At 39.7% G+C, this 19,413-nt stretch overlaps 1 pseudogene; it reads right to left on the reverse strand.

The window, feature by feature from the left end:
* The window catches only part of LOC140531811 (vitamin K-dependent protein C pseudogene), a 130,495-nt pseudogene extending 111,638 nt beyond the window's left edge, over positions 1-18,857 (reverse strand).
* Positions 18,858-19,413: the final 556 nt, after the last annotated feature.

Here is a 19,413-nt window from a genome sequence, read left to right on the forward strand (position 1 = left end):
GTATACTCTCCTACTTCTGCACGAGCTGGGAAGGGGAAATATGTAATGAATGTATTTGACTAGGGAACATGCATTGCAAGGCACATGGATGGGAGTTCCTATGGCCAGGGTGCAAGTGTCCCCCTGTGTCCAGAGCAGCTCAAACTTCTGATGCAACAGAGCTGCCAGTGTTCTCTGACTATATTGTCAGGTAAAGTGCTTCCTCAGCTGGACCGGAGTTCTCTATTTCAGCACACTCTTGCACTACTGGATACCTCTGCTGCTAAATATTTCTCCTCTTGGGTATCTCTGCTGCATTGCTTTCTGTTCTCATCTGCTGGAGTGTGGCTTTTAGGGTACTATCCACCACAGACCTAGGGGAGGGCTAAGTTTCCTCAGTTATGGCCAAGGAATGTACATTCATACCCAGCGGAAGGCTTAGGATAAAGTTGATTTATTCTTTGAATTTTCTTTCCTCTTGCTGGGTTCTATTCCCTGATCCTAATCTCCAACCTGACTTGGGGCAGAAGCTTCCTTTCAAATCTTTATAAATACCCAATTATTAGGCTAGGATACTTCAGAATGTACTGGGGATACCACTTAGCAAAAATACAAAAGAACTAGATGGAACTAGGGTAATGAGCTTCTTTTCAATTCCCATAATGCTCTGGTTCTCACACACACCACTTTGGCCAAGATTTAAGGGACCAAGGTGGGTTAAGAGGCTGAGTGCTGGCAATCTATCCTCTAGTTCTTTGTTGTAAAATAATGCTTTTGTTATGCCTTTATGCCCAACAGAATGTGTAGCATTTTCACTCTATCAACTGATACTTTGTAAGAAGAATTTCTTTTTTTAAATTTCATTCTTAATTTATAGAATAAAATAGACATTTTCAAAACTTAGTACAATAAAAAGATGATTGCACATGCAACTGGAAACCTACTGTGCACAACTTTCTATTTCTTTTAAATATACAACAAAACTATCCTGTAAATTTCTTATGACGTATTTATACGTACACATACACACACATATATTTACACACTTATATGTATATACACACACATATATACAGATATATGTATGTGTGTGTAAAATTATTCTATACACCTATTTATCAGTTCTTTCTTTGAATGCAGATAGCATCTTTCCTCATATGTTCTTAATAGTTAATTTGGATATTCATAATCAAAATAACTTATTCACTCAAAGTTATTCTTAAAACAATATTACTGTTATGGTATGCAATGTCCTCTGGATTCTGCTCATTTCACTCTTCATTATTTCATGTAAGTCTTTCCACATTTTCTAAGATCATTGAGCTCATCATTTCTTTCAGCACAGTAGTATTTCATTGCGATAATATACTCTAACTTATCCAGTCCTTCCCCAGTTAATGGGCATCCTTGCAATTTCCAATTCTTTGCCACCACAAAGAGAGCTGCTATAAACATTTTAGAACATGTAGGTTCTTTTGCTTTTCCCGTAATTATCTCATTATGCTATATTATCATAGAATTTGTAAATATGTTGATTTCTATGTTAATTATTGGGAGTTGTCTTTGGCTACGTCTATCACCCATTCCCCCCAAAATGAGGCTTTGGAGAAGTAAAAAAAGTGTGTGTGTGTGTGCGTGTGTGTGTGTGTGTGTGTGTGTGTGTGTGTGTGTGATTTATATCCACCACAAAACTGGACTGACCCAGTCAAATGTTTGAGCAAAGTCTGGTTCACTCTGCCATGGCAAAAATGTGTTCCAGCCCAAATGATTATTTAATGCCCAGTTAAGGCAACTGAGATAATTTGATGTTGGCATGGGCTCCCTTCTCCTCCTCCCCCATTTGTACTCTATGGGCTTTGTAACTGGTAAGCAGCTTAAGTCTGACTGGCAGCTGCCAACTGTCTCCAGGACCTATGTAATGAAAAATTCTTTTTCTGACCTCAACTACCTTATGCAGTGGTGAATAAAGGGACAGACTGAAAAGTGCTCAGAGGAATGAAAGAAGCACTGAAGATCTTGACCAGGTCTGACTGTACATAGAGGCATAGTCATGGCTCCCTGTGCAACATGATGTCATGCATTGAGCGGGCTTCTCTGTCCTGCAGATCTCTTCCTCACCTTCTGACTAGTCTTGAACTTCTCTTAGCAGAGAGAAAGCTGAAAACTCACACACCAACGAGACAGGCCATAACAGAAGTTTATCCCTGTCTCATCGATGTAACAGTTCTTCCTTATGAGGAATGTTAGCTTTGTGTCCAGTTTGATTTTTAGGTGTGAAATGGGTGTGTGTGTGTGTATGTGTATGTGCATATATATGTATATGTATGTGTGCATGTATGCACCACATATTTTATAGGCATATGTATGTGCATGTGTTTGTGTATGCATATTTGTGTACATGTGAATACATAATACATGTTGTGTGTATGTAGTATGTTTGTGTGTGAACATACTGTCTGTGTGCATAGATATGTGTTATGTGTGTGCATGTATGTGTATTGCACATCTGTGTATATGTGCATTGTGTGCATGTGTTTTGTACAAGTGTCTATATACATGCATATGTTTGTATGTGTTTCACAGATAACAACACAGGAGTCATTGGAGTTCTTGAATTCCAGCCTGTAATAGATTCACTCTCGATCTGGGCAGACAGGAAGGACAGGAAGACAACTTTGGAGGGCTTAATAATCTTACTTTATTCTAGTCTAGTCTTCTCAAATGGATTGCTGATAACGGGAGCACCAGCTCCTACAGCATTCCCTAATCACCTTCCTCACAGGAGCTGATGAGAACATAGTAGGAACTACCACAGCTGCGTGATCCTCAGTGGGGACTGGTTGAGGCCAACGTAGATTGCCCCCTGAGGACCTAATGGGGGCCAGTCAAGGCATGCACAGCATCACACTATCATATTCCCCTGAGCTCCCCACCCATTGACCAGAAGAAGGCATCCTGCCAACATTAAGCTCACAGGTATTGTTACCTTTAGCAATATCGTCATTAGGTGTAAGCGCAGTGAGTGTCACATGTCACCCCATATCTCACTGCACAGCCTCAGTAGGACTGCCTGTCACTATAATTCTAGGAATTACTATCTAGGATCCTTGGGTCTATTCTGGGAGTTATATCTAACACCTGGAAACTAGACATTGCCATGGCCATGGATGCTTGAAATTAAACCTTAAAAAGGATAACAAAGTCATCCTTACTTATATACCTCCCATACATACATACGTAGGTGTATATCTCTTAGGACCAAAAACATGCAGAATGTCGGATGACATAGAACATAGGTTTGGCTCATGCCATGGCCCTTGGTTATTAAGGCTGCAAGGTGATGAAGTGGACCAAATGCCAGACCTGGATTCAGGAGAAGCCCTGAGTGGGAATGATGCCTCAGACACTTACTAGCTGAGTGACTTTGAACAAGGCACTTAACCTAGCTCAGCATCCGTTTCCTCATCAACAATAACACCTACCTTACACGGTTGTTGTCAATGTAAAATTCATAAAGTTCTTTGAGAACTTTAAATTGATTTATATAAATGCTGGTTTATGGTTGCAATACTTAACAACTCCCTTGCTGTTGCATCATTTCATGCACTGGTGTTAGGTGGAGTCATTTACATGTCTCTCCTTTCTTCTGTGCTGGCACTGATGCCCATCCCTGTGGGTTTTGACCCATGCCATGCTTCTCATGGGAGTCAGTTGGCAAGCACTTAGGTAGCCCTTACTGTACTAGTGCTGAGCCATGCCCTCGGGATGCAGAGAAAGGCAAAAACAGTCCCTGTCCTCAAGCAGCTCACATCTGTTGGAGAGCATAGTGAAGCAGAAAGGACTGGACATGAAATCAGGAAATCTGAATTCAGATCTTGACTTTGCCAGATACTCCAGTCAGTAAACGCTTGTCAAATGCTCTCTATGTGTCGAGCTCTGTGCTAAGCGCTTTACAAATATTCTCTCTTCTGTCCTTTCAACCACCCTATGAGGTAGCTGACTATTATGATTTTCATTTTGCAGTTGAGGAAACCACGGCAGACAGTTTTAAGTGACCTGTCCAGAATCCCTCAGCTAGTAAGTGTCTGAGGATGGATTTGAATTCAGATCTTCCTGATTCCAGGGCCAGTGATCTATCCATTGTGCCTCCTCACCCAAGTATCTGTGCTTAAGAGGAAAAAACACCATCTGCGCAAGAAAAATGACTCTTGCTGGTTCATCTCTCAACCCCTCAGTGCTTCAGGGAGCTCTCCAAGGACTCTAAGCTGCAGAGAACTCACTACCCCACATTGGTAGAGGGGGCACCCTAGACCAGTGAAATCAAGCGCAGTCCCTGTTCCCTAGTAGTAGTATTAGGAATAGTAGTAGCCATCATCATTGTCATCTTCATCCTCCTTGTCACCACTGCTGTGGTCTTAATAGTGGGAGTGGTGCTGGTGACCAGTACTGGTGGTAGTAGTGTGTTACCCCCTACACCTAAGCTGAACATGTTTCTCTTGAGAGTTTTAAAAGATACAAAATTTCCAATATAGAATTCTTGAATAAGTTCAAAGGCTGTGTTAAAAGGCAGGGGTTCTCTTAAAACCTATCATAGAAAAATCCAGCTCTATTCCAAAAAGGGAAGGAAGTCCCAAGTAAATGTCAGCTTTTCCTGATGATACTGCACCTGGATGACTCAATGGGCATAATGCACGGCTTGGAGTCAAAGAAGTCCTGAATTTGAGTCCTGTATCAGATACTTCCATGATCTGAGATCATAAGCAAGTCACTGAATGTTGGTGTGCCTCAGTTTCCTCATCTTATGAAAAATGAGGATAATAATAGCACCAGCCTCACAGGGCATTGTGAGAATTGAATGTATTAATATGAGAAGTGCTTTGAAAACCTTAAAGGCTGGTATAAGTATATATTTATAACATAAATATATAACATATTTACACAACATAAGTATATTTTATAATATAAATATATTACATATCAATATAATAGAAATAGTATATATTATATACTTATATATAATATACATATAAATATCCATTATTTATATATGTATTCTAATATATGCATATATTATCTATGCATACATAAATAATATATAATACATGCATAAAGCATAAATAATATATTTACATAATATAAATAGATCATATATTTATATAATTATGTATTTCTATAAATATATGATATATATGTATATAACATAAATTTTATATTTGTAATATAAATTTATGTAAATAGTTATTATTAGCTATAGGGAGGGTGGGATGTGGGATAAAACATGCAGGGACAGAGTGGCCATGTGTCCATGGCATATTAAGAGAGTAGGAAAAAGCCAGGCGTGCAAATTCTTTCTTTTGTTTCCATTTCATTGCACCCTATTTAAACAAGGGATTGGGGGCGGGGGGAGGGGTGTGGACCAGTTTTGTTCTGCATGGTAGACTATGGATGACTGGGCATGCCCATGTGAGCCCGTCACTGTTGTTTCTCTAAGGTTATCAGTTTCCTTCCTGATTCGGTTTACATAGCAGCTCTCGCAGAACACTGTGGGCAGGCAGGAACTTGAGGGATACTGTTTTAATTCTTAGGAAAAGGGCCACCCAGTGGTAACTGACTAATACTGAGATTGCCTCTGGACAGGTTCCCTGGGCTTAGCAATCACAGTCTCGCAGACAGCAAGGGTCTTAACCGAGGCATTCTTCCTATGGAAAAGGGATTTCCCTGGAAGCATGTGGATTACCATCCCTGACAGCAGGGCACAGGAGGGCTTTTGTGATTCTTTGGGTCAACAGTAATAGGAGTTGTCATACTGAATCAAGCCTAAAAAGCAGAAATAATTTATATGGATTTCTGTTTGCAAGTGTGGCTATAACCGCTCAATTCTTCTGTGACACTGCTTGTTTTCTGGGGCTAAAAAGTAATCTGTTCTTAGGAACTCTCTGATCCTGCCTTGTTTAATGTGCTGATGTGTAGGTAAATGAAAAGACAGAGCTCCAAAAGCACTGAGAAACAAAGAGCACTGTGGGTCTTTGGGGGCAAGGGGTTGAGATGGCTTATGGGCAAATGGCCAGACTTAGGGAAGAAAGGATTTGGGGAGAGAATAGAGAAAAGGTTTGCTAGGGAAATTGAGGGTTGAGATGATTAGCTGGGTATGGGAAGGATCCAGGAGCCAATACAGATAGCTAATTGTGCTGGGGGTGGGAGGAAAGAAGGTTGTTGAGCACATCAGGATGTGTAAATCACTTCAAAATCCTTGAAGTCCTACATCAGTGGTATTATTGTTGTAACATCAAGCAGACCTAATTTTTGCCAATAGATGACCCTCCCCTCCCACCCTACCCTATGCCATGCATACACACACACACACACACACACACACACACACACACACACCACATATATACATGATGATAAAGATATGTAGCTTTGGAAGATGGAAGAATGAAGTAACTGTCATCCTCTTAGCTATTATTACCTATACGCATTGAGCCTTTGTTTTTTTTCTTTTTGAGGGGGCATCTGAATATGAAATAGGACCCTCTTGGTGTGCAGTGAAGTGCCCTACCCCTGGGTCTTTCTAGTTCCATTTTACCACCTGTAAAATGAAGGAATTGAGGATGATGATCGCTACAGCCTTTTCTTGCTAACTAGCTCTGTGACCCTGGGCACTTAACCTCTCAGAGGCTTAATTTCTTCATCTATCCAATGAAGGGGTTTCTGTTATATGTGAAGATTGTTGAGAGGCAGGGTGGTAGAGTGGGCAGAGAGCTGGCTTCAAAGCCACAAAGACGAGGGTTCAAGTCTTACCTCTAACCCATACTACTGAGTTATCCTTGGGTGAGTTATTAACCTCTCCTTTTCTCTGGACAGCTCTCTAAGTCCAGTTGCTTGGGTGGAGGGAGGCCCCTCATCCCAGAAGTCCTTATGCAAATGAAATTCTCCAGTCCCAATGGCTATCTCCATGAAGAGTTAATCAAACACAGTAATAATAGATACTCGATTTCAAATTAGAATGTTTAATGACTTTTTTTTTTAAATTACTTTTATGTAGGAATAAAATGTTTTCTAAAATCCTAAAGAACTTTGGGTATAATTCAATTAATTCACCAATCATTTCTGATAGGGCAGCCCTATAATTTAGTTCTGGAATATTACTGGTCTATCTTTCTATATCTCACAGGCTCTCTATTTCTTAGTCATGCCCCTTCCTTCTATCTGATGCCCATTTAATTCTGTCCTGCCCCTTCTCCATTAACCCTGGTTCTCCCCAAACCCTTCTTCCCAACCCTCTCTGCCATATAACACTTGGAAATTTCTCTTCTTGAAACGTTCCAGGCTAGAAACTGTCCTGTCTGATGAGTATCTCCTTGCCTGTGAACTCAGAGGGATTTTTACATTTACATTTACAAAAAAGGGAATTTTCCATTCCCTTTGGGCAGAGCGCCAGCACAACAGAAAACAAGGCAAGTCCACAACCATTTATGAAGTGCCTTCTATGTGTGAGGCAGTAGGTTTAAGGTTCTGTTCTCCAAACCTGTCCCCTTCCTATAAAAAGACCTACGAGGTCCAATCCAATATTGGCCTTTAGCCCCTCAGCTGAACTGATTTGGGAGCATCTCCTGCTGCCTTGATACTTAGACCCAGGAGTCCCAGATGATGGTATCTTCCTTCCTTGGTCATCAAGGTGCCTTGGTTACATTCCTGGCTCCATGCCTTGTCTCTCCCTTCCCAGTGCTGCTTTAGAAGTGAGTATCCTGGCCACAGTTTGAGGGAGTGAGTGGTTTACCTTAGTTTGCCACATCTGACCTAGATCCAGTGTAAAGCAGAGATCATTGACTACTCTAGAACTTTTTTCTTGATGCACTGACATGCAAGTGAATTGGATTTAAGTGAGGGAGGGCTATGCAAAGTCACCACTTTCTCCTCCAGAGCCATCTGGGTCCAGTGGCCAGATATCTATCAGGACAATTGGAGATGGCCCAGGATGCAGGGGGAGACCTTGGGCTTTTTAAGCTACGGTCTTTAATAGGTCTCGGTTTGATTGAGGCAGCTCCCGTCCAGTGATTAAGGTGTAATTAAGAAATGAAGCGAAGAATGGCCTTTTTAAAAAAATAGATCTAGGAGGGGAGGCCCCTTAGGGTTTCTGGCCAAAACAGATACAATGGCCATCAGAGAAATGATGACAGCCTACTGCACTCTGAAACTGGGACTCCATTAGGGCTGCTGAGGACTGTTCTGGACCTTCCTGGCTTGAGAGTGATTATCAGTAGTACCTGTTGCTGTTGCTGTTTCCAACCCAGCCTGATAGCTTTCTTTTCTTGACCTCATTAAAGGGGCCATGCCCTGGTTACTTCTTAAACAGGCCTATTCAATGAACAGTTGTTGCCTCACCCTAAGTGAGTGCCTACGAAGACCTTGGCCTAAAGGGCCAGGGCCTCCCAGTGCATCCAGGGTCATCTCCAGTCATCCTGATGAATATCCAGGCACCGGATTCAGATGGCTGTGGAGAAGAAGTGAGGCTGGTGACCTGCATAGCCCTCCCTCACTCAAAACAAAGTCAAGTGCAAGTCATGTCATTATTTCTCTGATGGCATGGTCTTCTTCAGCAATGAAGGACATACACACACACACAAACACACACACACACACACACACAGACACACACACACACACATACACACACACATCCTGATCACCAAAGGCCTCCACAACCAGTCTAGCTCCTCCATGAAACTTTCCTTGGCCTCCAAGCACAACCCAGCTAAATGAAATCTTCCATTGTCTCATTTTTCATAGCTTTCTATGTGACCTTTCCTTTACCTTTATCATATCTATGTTAGAGTTATTTGTTTTTATATTTCACCTACTAGAGTAAAGGATTCTCCATGGAGGGGGTTATGTCTCTTTTAAGGAGATGGTGAGTCCACTACTTTATTTTCTGATAATTACATTGTTTTTATGTCTTAAATGCTTTTCTCTTAGATTTGTGGCTGTTTTGTGGTTTGTGCTGGTAGGGACTTAAGTCATGTCTTGTATAATTGATTGCACATGAATCCACACTGAACCTTAGAAAAGGAGGAACACAGACAGATGATGAGATCCAATGTGATACTCAAATTGAGGACAATCAGCCACATCTCACAGTGTGTGTGTATGTGTGTGTGTGACATAATGAGATAAGGGATATGAAATCGACTCAAAAAAACAGAATGCCATACAGATGTACTATTATTATCATCATTATTATTATTTATTATGTACAAAATAGGAGGAAACAGTGATGATGTAGACAATTCAAAAGTCATTTCTATTTGGTTTTATGAGACATTATCTGACTTTTGTTTCTGAACCAACAGCATAATTACCCTCCTATTCTGTTTTGCTCTTTCTATTAAAACAAGACTGTAGTCCCTTAACCCAAGCCATGTTGCAGAGTTCATAAAGGGCCCTAACCCAGTGGATAGTAGTAGAGGAGTTTGGCAGATGTTCTCCAAATGATTCCAGAATGGACAATCAAGAGTTGTCTTTAACGCATACTGTACAGGTAAGTCGAATCATAATAAGCCTATAGCTTGTTTAGTGTGTGATCTGCTAGTTCAGTGTCTTAGGGTATTATGAGAGTGAAGAACCTGACCTTTCTCCTGTGGTCATTGGATTTAGAATTGGACAGGACCTTAGAAGATCATCTAATGCAAATTCAATATTTGGCTTTAGTGCCATATCCTCCACTAGGCCCAGTCTGATGCCTGACACATAGTAGGCACTTAATAAATGCTTATTAATTGATTACTGGCCCCCTGAATTGCAAGTTCCAACCCCCAACAGAAATTGCTTTGTATCTAGCTTGTATTTCATCTTCTATGTATCTATATTGATTTCCCATGCCACACTCCCACCCCCCGTGGGATGTAAGCTCCTTGAGGGTAAAAAGTGTTTCATTTTTTGTCTGTTTCCAGTTCCAATAAGAGTGCCTTCTCCATACTACACATATGATTAAATGTTTACGGAAGGATTGAAGCCAAGTGAGGTGGAGACAGTAGAAGACAATCTTCTGAGTAAGCCCAGAAAAGGCTGCTCAGAAGCTGAGAAAAGAGCAATCTTTCAGATTGCCTTGATCCCTGCTTCCTTCCATTAATTTGCACCATTATGCACAGATATTATTATAATGATGTTGACTGAAATAGTCTATATTTTTTTTCAAGGTTCAGATTACCTCATTAGATATATTGCATTATCTCATTAGACCCTCACAGAAGTCCATCAAGTCAGGCAGATATCATTATCCCCATTTCACAGATAAGAAAAGTGTGGCACAGGCTCAGTTATTTGCCTAAAGCTCACAAAGTTTGGGAGCCAAGATTAGGTTTCAGACCTCCTAACTCCTAATTCCATGATTTCTGCACTAGCCCACTCTGTAATCACTACATAGCAAAGGGACAAGTGCTTTTGGCAGGGCAGATCATTGAGCAGGAGTTCTATTTTGATGGGGAAAGTGCCTCCCCTTTTCTAGTTATTTAGACAGGATTTCCTGAGACTTTAAGAACTATATGAAGAATAGGAAGGGTGGTGAGTGTTAAGGGTGCTTAAGTGTTAAGGCAAGACTCTCTTTGACTTAAAACACATTATTATCGATGAAATATAGGACAGTGAAAAGGGTGGGACTTTGGAGGACTTGGTTGCAAATCCTAATTCTGATGATTACAACCTATATGACCTTGGATACCTGATTTCCAGGGGCCTCAGTTTCCTCATCTTTCAAATGGAAAGGACTCATTTGGCTAGATAACTCCATCTAAGCAATCATTTCCAGATATGGAGCTAAAAGCCAATGATCCTGTGCCCTGAAGTAGGAAGGAAAGAGTATTCGATGAAACTACCAAGAAGGAGGAAACAAGGTGAACATCCAATGGACTTTGGATCCAATGCACTAAGGCACTTAGTCCCCTTCTAGTATAGAATGGCTCATTTGAATTTCGGTTGAAAAGGTAGTAGCAACTACTTGATAATTCAATGCTCACTAATGAATCTAGAGTTAAATGAGGGATTATTAATTCCGTTAAAGAACATGATGAGTAAGATTGAAAAAAAGAACCAGTCACATATGTATCTCATCATAATTTGTCAGGAAGCTACTGTATGAGCAAGTGAGAGAATCTTGAATCTGCTGTTTGTATCACAGAAAGACCCAAAACATGGTGATGCTTTGAAGACAGGGGCAGGTCAGAGACAGTACAGTATAAATGGACAGAGTATTAGGCAGGAAACTTGGGTTTTCATCCACAACAGCTACTAACCAGTGCAAGTTTTGGACTAGATGAATTCTAAAGTCCCTGACAGTCAACTCTGATAGTCAATAAAAATGGTTTACTCTATGATTATTTGACAACAGGCAATCACGTAAATATATCTAAAGTACCGACGATATATTGGACACTATGTAAGGTGCTAGGGATCCACATACAAAGAGCAATTCCTCTTGACATAGCTGAGAATGGGGCTAAAAGAGAAGCAAAGATGATTCTTCACCTCTTGGGCTGGAAGAGGGAGAATGTAGGATGGATTTAAGATGTGTTGAGAAGTGAGAGGCTTTGGATTTAAGCAAAGGTCTGGAAGGCTGGAGGACTGGGATAATGATGAGTCAAAAGTGACTCTGAAATGTCTAACTTTGGAGGTCATTCTCAGCGTCTGCCAGTCACAGGCAATAGAAAAGGTCAGCTGCAAAGACTGGTAAGGGAGTTAGAAGGAGGCTCTCCCCAACTGTCCAAACAGCTGTCACTGACAAATGGCGTCTGGCCCCTGGCTCCCTCAGCTTGTCATTCTACACTATCCCAAGCAAAAATTGTTGGGGAAGAAGGAGTCTCCTTTCCTTCCCTGAGTGTATGAATTCTGTACCAACTTGAATTTTTAAACAGAGATTTCTTACTTCAAGAATATTTGGACCCTGCAACATATGCTTACATTACTTAATTCTTCATTCAAATGAATTTTATAATTTTTTTTAAATTCAGATTTACATCAGGGCATCTTATTTTTAGATTCATCTGTAATATGCAAAAGCTAACATTTTTATTGTGCTTTAAGATTTACTATATGACCTACACATGGTATATGTCATCTCATTTGATCCTCACAACAACCCTGTGAGATGGATGCAGTTATTAATCCCATTTTACAGATTAGGAAACTGAGGCTGAGAGAGTATAAATGACTAGCCCAGGACCACACAGCCTGTAAATGTCTAAATAAGAATTCGGACTCAGGTTTTTCTGACTCTAAGGCCCATACTGTATGTACTAAGGCACTAGTCCCCTCCTAGTATAGAATAATTCATTTGAAGTTCTATTTAAAAGGCAGTAGCAACTATTTGATAATTCAGTGCTTACTAATGAATCTAGAGTTAAATGAGGGATTATTAATTCCATTAAAGAACATGATGAGTAAGATTGAAAAAAAAAAGAACCAGTCATGTATGTATATGTCAGGAAGCTGTTGCATTTGGATGAACCTCTATGTTCACCTTTATGAGATGCTTTCTCCCCATTCATCACCTCTATCCCTCCTTCTCCCCTTCAGTCCCCACCCAAGTCCTGCATTCTATCATGGACCTGCAGTCAATATGGAACCTTCACCCAGTCTTATAGAGGAGATAGTATACCCTCCCTCTCCCACATCCAAATCTTGCTGAAATTTTAAACCTCACATCTCACCGCCTGTGGCAGGTTTACAGTCACTGTTAACAAGAAGAAGAAAAACTTCAGTTCTCTCACGATGCAGTAACAAAACTTGAAAAACAAATCCTATGGCAGGATGTAACATGGAGAACAGAAGTAGTTTCACACAAATGACCCTTTGCAAGGGCCTGCTTCTTTGAGAAGAAATCAGGCCTGGCCTATTCTCCCATTTACTTTAACATTTGTCATAACAAAGGTTGAAACAAATAGATGCTTAGAAGAGATTGGATTTTGTTTTTTCCAGGCTGAAGAACAAGGGGGAGAGGTCCAAACCTGTGATTTCTTCAGTACTTATAGTCTTATTGAGTTGCCTGGGGCATTGGGGCTAGGTGATTTTCCCATGGTCACACTGACAGTATGCGTCAGAGGAAGGACTTCAATCCAGTGTCCTGAGGTCCACCCTCTCTCCAACTATACGAGGTTGCTCCTTATCATATACACACACAAATAGATGAACTGCAATACAACATTTTAAGCGGTGGTAGAAACAGGTGTCTTTTTTCTTCTGTTATAAATGAAACCACAGGCTAATTAGGAATAAGACCAGCCAAAGAACATGATAAGGAAATGAATAATTGAAGTTTCTCTGACCAGGGCAGGGATTTGAGAGACACTCCCTTGAGTTTTTGAGCTGACACAGCACCAAGTGAAGCCAACTGAATTTGGACCATGAATACAAGAGCAAGGAAAGAATAGTTATGTTCTTTTGCTTATTTTAAACTCACAGGGCAAGGCTAAAGAAAAATGTCCTGGAAGTCTGACTGAGTCATCCACTGCCAAGCTGAAGGGCAGACCTCTTTGGGACTGGTTTGGCTTCATTTCATTCTACATTTAGGTTTATAATGGGCAGTCATGGAAAAGAGCTGACCCCAAGGTTGGCCATGAAAGTAGCCTGGCATCAGAGGATGTTTCAAGAGGTAATTTAGAACTGCGCATTCTCAACTTGAACACCTACCTTGGGTGTGCCTACGACTGAAATACTCTCTTCCTCTAAGAGAATAGTAAGCCTTTTGTATAAGCCTTACCTGCTAAGGCCGTCTCAGCAACTATGTCAGCAAAGTACATTCACAGGCAAATTCATTTTCTGAAGAATTTGGTCTGGTAATTTAAATAGTCATATTGTGATGAGAGTTTTAGCCAGATGACCTTGAAATACCTCTCAGTTCCACTTTCCCTGATTCAGGAGCACTAAAGATTTAGTCACTGGAGTGCCCTTTGTTTTTTCCGTGCTCCATATGCTCAAAGATTTGGTTCAGGCTTCAAATGTGTCTGTGTTCAATTTCCTCATCCAGGTTTGTCATAGTGTCTGCTCATAGGCAGATTTTTCATGCGCCATGGCAGTATTTTATAGGAACATTTTGCAGACTTTGTCAGGGGAATCAGGATGCCAACCACCAGTGTGATCAGACATCCCATGTCTAAAATGTGAAATTTCTCAAGGTGGCCTCTTAGCTTGTTATCTGAGCTATCCAGCAATTCTCACCAAGGGGATTTGGCCATGATGCAGCTGATCCTGTTTGGCTGCTGGGTGATGGGTAAGTGCTGACTCCTCTTTAGGAAGATATGCCCAGTGTACTGTTTGAGACACTGCCTTTTTCTTGTGATTAGCTCAACGTCATTATTTCCTAAATACTAATGGCATGCTAAGACTGAGTAGTTTATAGAGGACATTTGGGTCTCAGAGATTGTAAGATACAGGAGAAGAAGTCTTTTTTAATCAAAGGATGGAGTGCTAAAGAAAACAAAGCTTTGAAAATAGGTAGAGGAGAATTTGGACTGAACTAATGGAATTAAAAATAGCAAGGTATGGTTAATAAATCAAACTTTAAAATGAGGTTAATCATCTTAATTTTAATTCAGAAAGCAAAGAAGGGCAAGGAATAATTTTTTTAAAGTGAATATAGCACCGTCAGTGTGACAATAAAGACTTGACTAGAAATTTATTGATTATTTTGTAAAGAGAGGAAAGTTGGTGAAAATCTAGGGAAATTATTTGATAAGAGGTGCCTAGATGTGGGCCTGGGGTGGGGAGAGAATCCTGACACACACATTTAATAATTGTGTGACTCAGAGAGAATACTTGTCTGCTAAATTTCAGTCTCCTTATTTGTAAAACAGAGATAGTGATAGCACCTACCCCACAGAGTTGTAGTGAGAATCAAATGAGATACGATGCATGTAAAACATTTTGTAAATCTTCCAAGTCCAGATAGAAGTGAAGCATTATTGCAGACCAACATTTTAATCTGTGGAACTAGGATCTTTGTATCATAAATCAAGAGCTGGAATGAGAGCTGGAATGAATGGATGAATGCAAAAAACATTTAAATGCTGACTATGTACCAGGCACTGTGCTAAGCATAGATAATGCCAAAATAAAATGATCTTATGTGATCTGACCTCAAGGTGCTTACATTTTAATAGGGGGAAACAATGATGTGGATATGAGAGCAATAACCTGCAAAAAGAGTGTCTGGACAGTTACAAGGACGTTGAGTTGATTCATAGGGAAGTCTATTGACATACCTGCAGAGGTCACATAGTTTAGCTTCGTCACTGGACATATGGGGAAACAGAGGCCAGGGAAAATTGATTTTGTAGATTCTGTTTCAAAAGAGAATAGATTGTAGATTCTGTTTCAAAAGATTGTTTATAGGCTCAATATTGTGAGAATAAGTAAGCTAATGATCATACCATTCTCATGTATTAGAAGAAAGAGAGAAAAATGCTATCCCAGAAAAAAAAATACCGGGAAGGAAGGATATTGACCGATAGTAGTAATTATATTACACAGGGCTTTAAATTTTATGTAACTTTTTCCTCACAACTGTATGAAGTAAATTATATCAGTTATCAGTGAAAGTAGAATAAGAATCTAATAATTAAGGGGAGGTATAGATGAAGTAAAAATCCTAAGAATTGTTGTGAAGCATGTGATTTCTGGTTTCTGAAACAGGAAACATAAGGACATTAATGAAATTTGAAAGTGCTACAAAATTAGGGCATGAGGTCAGCAGCATTGGAAAAATAGATCTCAGGTTAGATTCTAGACTAGATAATTTGACAAGTCAGATTCACTTGGGAGAAAACATAAGCAAATGTGTCTAGAAGAAAAATGTCCAAAGCATATTCCTTGGTCATGAAAAAATCTCAAAAAGAGAACATTGAAAAGGAAGGATTTTAAATGTGACAGTGGATAGAAATTACAGGTTTTTGTTTTTGAAACTAAGTCTCTCTATTTCATCCAGACTGCAAGTGCAGTGGCCACTCATAGACCTAAGTCCACTGCTGGATTAGCATGGAAATTGTGATGTGCTCCTTTTCTGATCTGGGTTGCTTCATTCCTTCTTAGGTAGCATGGTTCCTCCATTCCTAATTCAATCAATCAATGAGCCTCAATTCTCCCACAATACCCCAAATCGCATGGACTGTAGGGATGTGCCAAATTTAGATGTGCCAAAATATCTGTCCCAAATTGTAGATTTTACTGAGCATTGACTTGACTTAAACAGAACATATTGTACACTGTCCAGAAACAAACCAATCAAAGATAGGAGTGATGATCTGTTTTGTTCTCTTATTTCCCCTTTCTCTTCTCTTCCCCCCATTCCTCTCCCCAAACCCAATATATATTTTATAATTACCATTACGCTTTTGATAAAAAGTTTGGTGTTCAGTTTATTTATGGAAGCTACCACCGTGTTATCCCAGATGTGGACCAAAGGATCTCACCTTTTTATTCTGCTATTCATAGCAGCCAGAAGTTTGTCAGCCTAAGAATGTCTCTTGAAGCAAAATTCCGTATCTACGGCTTGAAGACGCATTCTTGGATTTCTTCATAAAACATGGTAGCTGTCTTTCAAGTTTTTGAAGGGATGTACTGTGAGTTTCCCCATTAATTAAAGTCTTCAAGCATCAGGTGGCCATGTGCCAGAGATATTATAGAATAAATTCCTGTTCATGGGCAGGTTAGCCCAGACAAACCATGAGGTCCCTTTTAGTTCTGAGATTCTGCTAAAATTATTCCCATTAGTGATATTGTGATGCTATTATATTAAAGCTGTGCTTTATGCTTTATAATAGGGGTTGGCAAACTGTCGCCAGTTCTGTGTTTGTACCACCAGGAGCTAAATTTGTAAATTTTGTAAATAAAGTTTATTGCATTCAAAAATGTAAAAATTATTCTTATCTTTTGTGAAAAAATGTCCAATGAACCGCATTTGACCCTCGGGGGTTGCTTGCCAGCTCGTGCTTTACATCATATTCAGTGTAAAGCGTTGGGCATATCGTAGCAGTAGCAATGCTAAGTTTGTCTTGTTTCCAAGACACACGCACAACAAAAATAGTGAGGGGATGTTTGGATCCTGGGGTGTTTTCCATCAAGCACAGAAGTGCTTATTACCTAAGACCTTAGTAAGAAAATGTTGATATATATATATAGGACATTCCCAGTGAGAAAACTTCACCAACTCAGATCATCTGTAATTTATAGTCTGAGAGAGTTTTCTGTGGCATTGAAAGATTACATGACCTACCCAGGGTCACACAGCTAGCATTTGTCCAAGGAGAAACTTGGACCCAGGTTTTCCTTTCTGTGAGGCTAATTGCTATCTTCACCATAACCCATTCCTCCTCAGAAAAATAAAATAAAAAAAAATAAAATAGATATATTCCTAAAGTGTAGTTTTAACTATACCTTACAGAAGAGCTTTTAAGAGCATTCTTATGTCCTGTGTCAATAGAAGCCAACATTTTGATTGGTTTTTTTTTTTTTGTTATGACAGCCTAATATCCATACAGGATTTTGCCATAAAAAGGCAGTAAAAAAACATTTTTTAAAAGAGGAGATACAAAAAAAAGTCAAGGAACAAGAAATCACATGTGGTTTTTTTCCATCTATATCTGAGAACCAGTCCTAAACTTAGTTTTTGTCTTTCAAAAATAATTTCTATGGTTGTGATGTACTAGTTGTCATCATTGTTCATAGCTATGACTTCCATCCTATGTTAGCTGCCCTGTGGTTACCATAACATGTATATCTTTGTATTAGCATTAATTCACATGATTATTGTAATTGTAGTAATAGCAAAATTCAAATTTCATCATATATTTTCCTTGGGCTATTCTGTAGAATTTGTGTGAAAAACCTACATTTATACATTGAAGTATAGGTCCAGGTTTAATTCAATTCAGCAAGCATTTATTGAGCGCTTGCTGTGTGCAAGGCACTGTGCTAGGCACCTTGAGTACTAAGACAAACGTAAAACTTCCCATGCCCTATAAAGCCTAAATTATTGAAATGAACCAATGTCTCTTCATAATAAGCAAGGTATAAGTAAGTATTTATTGAGTACCTCCTTTGTGCCCTAGGGCTCTAAAATCTAAAAGAATCTCTGAAGGACATTTCATCTGTCATCTAAACCATCCGTGTTGGTTTGGTGTATTTCACACTTAAAGATTTTCAGGAAGGAAAATGATTCCATACTATATCAAATGAATACATTTAACCATGTCAGTTTTCCCTTTCATTTGAAGGTGGAGGAACAAGATCATGCCTATTAATTCCTTTTTCCTTAGTCATTTCTATTTTGTTTTATATGAGTTTTAGCTCTTAAAAAATAAATGGTTTAGCCAAATTGGCTTTTCATGATGTGTTCTACCTTTTATATTCACAGGCACAGTTTCCCCAGGCATCCTTAAATGAGATGTTCAGCATAGAACTTGTAACCTCTCTCATCTTCCTTATCCTCTTAGAACTGTCCATAGATAATCGCAGAATCATACATTTGGATCTAGAAAGGCCCCTAGAAATCATCTAGTTCAGCCCCTTTATTTTAAGATGAGACAACTGCAGCCCAGAAGAACGAAGGGCTGCCGAGATCACCCAGGAAATAAGTAGAAGAGCCAGAATTCAAACTCGCATCCTTAGATTCTAAGTCCTGCCTGCATTTCACAGTAGCATTCTTGCTGCATTCCTCCAGAAAACATCTTCCTCCTGAAAGATCATCACACTTTGAAAGTACCTTCCACCCTCTGATGCTCCTGTCTCTGATTGGACAGCTCCTTCCCAGACCCGCCATAATGAGAGCCCAGGATCTCTTCCTTTCCCACCATGCTACACTCCTCCAACCTTGTCCAGAATGCCCCCATGCCTGACACCTTTTTCCTCTCTCTTCTCCCCACCCCCTTTTAAAGGCTGTCTTTCCCATTTGAATATAAGCTTCCTTAGGTTGGGGATGATCTTTCTTTTTGCTTGTATTTATATTCTCAGTGCTTAGCACAATTCTTGGCACATGGTAAACACTTAATAAATATCATTGATTAAATATACCAAACTATCTCTCCTAACATTAGAGTACTGAAAGAGACTGAGAGAACGTGCTTTTAATTTTTCATCAACACTCATTAATAGATTGACCTCTCTCCTTTTAAAAAAGATGCCCTGGACGTGTCTACGAGGATTTTCATTGCTGCTGCAGGACAGACTTTTCATATAAAGATCATAAAATCATAGACAGAGAGCTGGAAGAGATCTTGGTAGCCATCATATCCAACCCCTTTAATTTACAGTTAGGGGAACAGATGCCCAGAGTAATGAAGTGACTTTTCTAAGGTCATACAAATAATGACAGGCAGAATTTGAACCTGGGTCTCCTGAGTCCAAATCTGGCATTCTTTTCACTGTTGTTGCTGTATTATTTAGTCA

Source organism: Notamacropus eugenii, chromosome 3, assembly GCF_028372415.1.
Source record: "Notamacropus eugenii isolate mMacEug1 chromosome 3, mMacEug1.pri_v2, whole genome shotgun sequence".
NCBI lineage: Eukaryota > Metazoa > Chordata > Mammalia > Diprotodontia > Macropodidae > Notamacropus > Notamacropus eugenii.